The sequence below is a fragment of the Capsicum annuum genome, chromosome 10 (assembly GCF_002878395.1).
Source record: "Capsicum annuum cultivar UCD-10X-F1 chromosome 10, UCD10Xv1.1, whole genome shotgun sequence".
Taxonomy (NCBI): Eukaryota; Viridiplantae; Streptophyta; class Magnoliopsida; order Solanales; family Solanaceae; genus Capsicum; species Capsicum annuum.
In genome coordinates, this window is record NC_061120.1 from 14,341,537 (window position 1) to 14,347,777 (window position 6,241).

Here is a 6,241-nt window from a genome sequence, read left to right on the forward strand (position 1 = left end):
GGTTCAACGATATCAAATCTACCGATTAATCGAGTGCATCCGATATATGTTCACTATGAAAAGTTCAAAGGGAAACCCACTTATCCAGATGCAATCAGTCTTTGCTTGATGATCGCATACTTCTTCGTAAAGTTTTACAAAGAATACTCATTCCCCATTTATGTGGGGGATTGTTGGGTTTGATTGGTGTAAATGGAAAATAGAGGGACACAACCCTTTGAGGAAAAAACACACTATTTTGAAAAAAGGGTGAATGTTCAAAAAAAAATATGTTATTTCTGAATGGACAGACATGACTATTCCAAAATGATAAACCTTTCTAATGAACCATTGCCTCTTTTCCGAAGAAGCATTTCATGGCTATATAAACCTGCATTTTTTCCACAGGTTTAGTATGAAAATTTCTGCATAGAAAAAATATTTCTCTTGCTTCTAAAAATTCCGTGTGATCATCTCCCATTGAGTGAGTTTGTAGAAAACTAGAAAGTTTGAGGTACCACTACATTCTGGTTGTGAAACCATTTTATCCTAGGAGGAAAATTCCACAACCTCGGATACTTGAGGGAAATTATTTCCTTAAGTATACTCCATGAATTTGGAGGACTTGGCTTATTCTGCTTCATCTTTTTTATTTAAAATAAAATAATACACTTCTTTGATAGTTCATATTGAACTTATGTTGAAGGTGTTGAAAAACTTCATAAGTGTCTTGATTTAATATTGAACTTGTGTTGAAATTGTTTTGACATAATACAGATTGTGTACCAAAAACAACAAAGCGTACGCAGACCTTAACACTACATCATGGAGGATTTATAGACTTTTGGACAATAGATACAAGTCTGTCTCAATTTTTTGTCGTATGGACAATATATATAAGTATCTGTCTGCTTATACAAATTGTTTAGTAATTTTTCTTTCTCTATTAATTTTGCAGATAATGAGAAGCTTGGAAGTTGCATGACAAACTGCACTGAGAACTATTGCATGGGCAATGCTCTAGAGAAAGCTTAAGAACAAGTTCTAGTAAATTAAAGTAAAATTATGGTCCACAAAAGTGTGTCTATGACACTATGCTATGTACTTGTACTAAATAGTTTTGTGGTTGTATTTTTCTAAGTTATGTACTAAGTTTGTGTTATTGTGTTGTATTAAATAAAACTCTAGTGCTTCCTACTTTCTCTTTTGAAAACGAAAAAACTGGAACTTCATGAGAATATTGTATTAGATCATGTAACACACAATGACTTGACCTGACCTTCGAATACAGCATATATTTTTAGAATAATCTATACAAAATAGAAGCCAATTACCAAGCATTCACAAATTTTATCAATACAACAATTATAATAGTGTAATTTCAAATTACAACCCTTGGACAAAGATGGCTTTGTCATTAGTCGAACAAAAATTTTCCATGAAAGAGCCATGAATATAAAACACATGAAAATTATGAATGATGCATCAGGGGGTCGGCTAGAGAGTTGTTGAATACCTCGAGTGGTCGATTTGGGTGACTGATGGTGGAATAGAGAAGTGAAAAGTAAGATAGAGACTAAGAAGGTAGTGTATGCAAAGCTGGCCGATGGTAAGGATGAGTAGGAGAAGTGGACGAATAGGGAGTAATATAAGTTAGGTCGGAGAGGCTAAGTTAGCAGTTATATAGCAGCTAAAACAACAACTTTCAAAAGCTTGTATGTTGAATTGGAGGAGAAAAGCGAGGATAAGAAGTTGTCTAGACTTGCCAATGCTAGGGAGCAGAGGACGCGTGACCTTGACCAAGTAATGTGGTATTGGCGGAGGACACCTCATTAGAAGGAGATGACTGTCTTATTTCTATAACTGCTTGAACATCGAGGAAGGAAAAGGCATTAAGTTCGGGTACTTGGAATATTTAGAGAGGGGTCGTGAACATGGGTACTATAGGCATATAAAAGTTGAGAAGGTCAAGGGTGCTATTTGTAGGATGCATAGGGGTAGTGTAACGACCCAAAATAGGGACCTAATTGTGACTAGCACCCAGACATGACCCTTTAGACTTACATCATAAGCATAGTAATTGCAGAAACCGCCCATAAAATAAAGGATTCAGTAAACCATTAGAATGAGATCCATAATTTAAATACCAACATCAGAAAATCATCAATCCAACACTGTCTATGAAGCCTACATCCTAACAACATCCTCTAAGTCGGGACATGACCAACAATGCCAAAAGAAAAAAAAAATAGAAAAAATTAATAGACCGAAAAGTAACAAGGCCTTCCAGAAGATGGAGGGCTTACCACTTCTCACTAGTTGTTCAATAGGATAATGAACAGCCTAACTCTGCATAGGGTCACAAGAAAAAGTCTTTGAATCTACATTATAAAATGATGTAGCATTCGGGGTCAATATTGACATATTACCCATGAAAAGGGATAAAGTATAAATTTACTAAAATCATTCATAAAACACAATATCATCCTCCACAAAAATCATAAAGTAAGGTATAGGGGACAAGGAACACAAGGACATGACCATTTAATCCTGAATTATGTAGCTTTACACCGACCTCCAGCAACCCACAGGCTATATGGGTCCAGTACCCCCAACTATGGGGCCCCAATCCATGTTAGTCGCATGAATTTTTAGAAGAGCACTGACAGGACAGGTATATATTCTCTGACTAGGTTGTTTAACATCATTTTTAGGGTGAAGATGTCTGAAGATAGGAGATCGAGCATGATGATTCCACTATACAAGAAAGCAAGGATGACATTTAGAGTTGCAATAACTATATAGGTATCTAGTTATTGAGTCACATTATGAAGGTTTGGGAAAGGGTCGTAGAGTTGAGATTGAGGAGGATCGTGACTATTTTCAAAATCAGTTCAGATTCAAGTCAGGTCGCTCTACTACTAAGGCCATTTATTTCATGAGGAAATTAATGAAAAATATAAGAAGATGAATAATAACCTTTACGTGGTGTTCATCAATCTAGAGAAGGCGTACGATAATGTTTTAGGGAGGTTCTTTGGAGGTGTTCCTATCAATATACTAGGTTGATTAAGGATATGTATGATAGAGTGAAGACTCATATATGGACAATGGGGAGAGATTCGTAGCACTTTCCTATTTTGACAACGTTGCACCATGGATCGACTCTTAGTCAATTTTCATTCGCCTTGATAATATTGTCGCGGCATATTAAAGGAAAGGTGTCTTGGTGTATACTTTATGCAAATGATGTAGTTCTAATTAATGAGACTTGGGAAGGTGTTATTGATAAGTTGGAGGTTTGAAGATAAAACCTAGAGTCTAAAGGATTTAGGTTGAGCAAGACTAAGGTAGAATACTTAGAGTGCAAGTTTAGTGAGTTGATGCATGCAACAGACATGATAGTGAAGCTAGATTCCCAAGCCATTCGAAAGGGAGATAGTTTCAATATGTCAGGTCTATGATTCAAGGGAATGAAGAGATTGATAAGGATGTCACACCGTATTAATGTAGGGTGGTTGAAATGGAGGCTTGCTTTTGGAGTCTTGTGTGATTATAAGAAAGTGTCCCTTAAGCTTAAAGGCAAGTTTTACATAATGATACGCAGTCCGACTAGCTATGCTATATGGAATGGAGTGTTAGCCAGTCAAGAACTCACATATACAAAGGTTGGAGGTGGAGGAGATGAGGACGTTACAATGAATGTGTGGACATACTAGGAGAGATAGGTTTAGAAATGATATTATTCGAGAGAAGGTGGAAGTAACTATGATAGAGGAGAAGATACGGGAAGTGAAATTGAGATGGTTTGGGCATGTAATAAGGAGATGCACGAATAATCCAGTTCAGAAATACGAGAGGTTATCCATAGATGATTTTAGGTGGGGTAGAGGTAAACCAAAAAAATATTGGAGGGAGGTTGTTAGACATGACATGGAGCAATTATATCTTTAGAAGGACATGACCCTAAATAGAAAGGTGTGGAGGTCGCGAATTAGGGTAGAGAGTTAGTAGGTGGGAATATGTCTTTTCTAGTAGGTAGGAGTCGTAAATGCTATGTGTGTGTCTTGTAATTTTCTATTCGTAGTGTCTTGTATTAATCTATGGGTGTCTAGTTTCTGCTATTATCTATTGGTGTGTTATTCCATTTTATTTTTGTTTATTATGTCTTTTTACTGTTTTGTGTCAAGAGTCGGGTTCTATCGAAAACAGATTCTCTATATCATTCGAGATAGTGGTATGTATTGGATACATTTACTCTCCCAGACTCCACTTTGAAGGAATACATTGAGTATGTTGTTTTGGCTGAAAATTATGAATGATATAATATAAGATTAGATTCGCAAACCAATTAAATAAGAGATTATAGTTCTTTTTTGTACAATAATAATATTATTACTGTTATAAGGGATAATCTTGTCCTTATTAAGTTTGTTGGCTAAACTTGTAAGTTTATTACTCAAAATTAGAAAAGATGGAGGTTTATATACGAATACTATTCTAAACAGTTGAGTGTCATTAATCAATGATAACTAAAAAAAAACTTAAGTTGGTTTTGTTTTCCAAAAGATCACGTATTATAAGTCATTCAGAAAAGACTTAAAAATGGAGCTGAAATTAATGAAATAACTCGCATATGCCACTCATAAAAATGGGTAAGGGTTAGTAATGAATGGACTATGCGGCAAGATCTGGTACTGGTAGTAATAGGCTTTGTCAGTAGTTAGTGGCAAAAATGAACCAAATGTGTCATGACTATAACATATGATATAACAAAGTCATTTCGAAAAATTAGATGAAATTACAAAAGTAGATTTCCATGTAAATTTCTCAATGCCACGTGTACTTCGTACATAAACACTGTCTAAACGTACCCAAGAAAATTTTGGAACAATTTTAATTGCGGGAATGTATAAAATTATCTCAACTAATTTTTGAAAAAGCATTAAAATAATTGACCATGGCACAAGGATATTATAATGTCAAAGAACCAAGATTGTAAATAATGAAAGATCAGAAGTGAGATGTCATTGGTGAAATCTAGAGATATGGCTAGAAAAATGTGGCTATGTTGAATTTGAAATGGAAATAATTCTCTATGGGTTCTTGCCCAATAATACTAACATGTTTAACTTATTTTTCATAGAATGGACCACTAAAATTGAAATTGATATATGAAATTGTTATTTTTATGGACGAATTATAATAGATTATTTATGAACATAGGATTTGTTTTCACTTTTTGAAAGTGGAACAATAAATTTTTATTTTTAAATCTTATTTATCATATATTGGAGATATATACTGAGAATTATGTATCATATACAAATTAAAGTGTTAGATAATATTTAGTTAAATAAAAAAAATTATTTTATGAATTACTAAAATTGAAAGTGATAAATGAAATTTGAATTTTTATTGTTGAATTATATTCAATTATTTGTTCACAATAGGATTTGTTTTCAAGTGTTGAGAGTGGATCACTTAACTTCTGTTTGTTTTATCTAATTTTCCACCATATGTAAGATATACAATAGGAATTATATACCATACACAAATTAAGAAGTTAGGTAATATTTAGTTAAAATTTAAAAATGCTATTTGTATGATTAACAAACCAATTGGCTCAACTTATTTGTATTCATGCCTGTAGAAAACCTTAGAACAATAATTTGGAAAATTTTCTCAATGTATTATTTCTGCATAATCAGTGTATTTATCAAGTATATGAAATAAAAAGTAATGTATGAATATATACACTTATCTAAATCCTATTGGCTCTATACATGTAGTAATAACTAATTTTATTCCTTTTTATGCTTCTGGAAAGGAATCCTACTTGGATGCTGAGATGAAATGTCTTGAGTCTCTTAAATATCGGACGACTAGGATTAGATCTCTATATTGTAGTGGTATGATGTTTTCCACATGAGTGTAAATTTGGGAAATACCGCCTAACATCTTTTGAAGCATTCTTGTTGACATGTTTTGACTTTAACAGCTTCAATGAAGAATCCATCGTTGTTGGCAATCCTCTTCCTCTTTTATTCTCAACATGGATCAAAGTGAGTCCCATTTGGCAAGAAGACGTTGGTGCGATGGGCCAGAAGGGGATTTTGTGAATATATCAGCAAGTTGATCTTTTGAAGGAAGATAATGAAGAGAAATGAGCCCTGAAACAAATTGTTGCCAAACAAAATGACAATCCAGTTCCACATGCTTTGTTTGTTTGTGGAATACGGGATTCCTAGCAATATGGATC

The 6,241-nt window shown here is 33.9% G+C and overlaps 1 pseudogene; it reads left to right on the top strand.

The window, feature by feature from the left end:
* Positions 1-1,014, top strand: part of LOC107845789 — a 19,506-nt pseudogene extending 18,492 nt beyond the window's left edge.
* Positions 1,015-6,241: the final 5,227 nt, after the last annotated feature.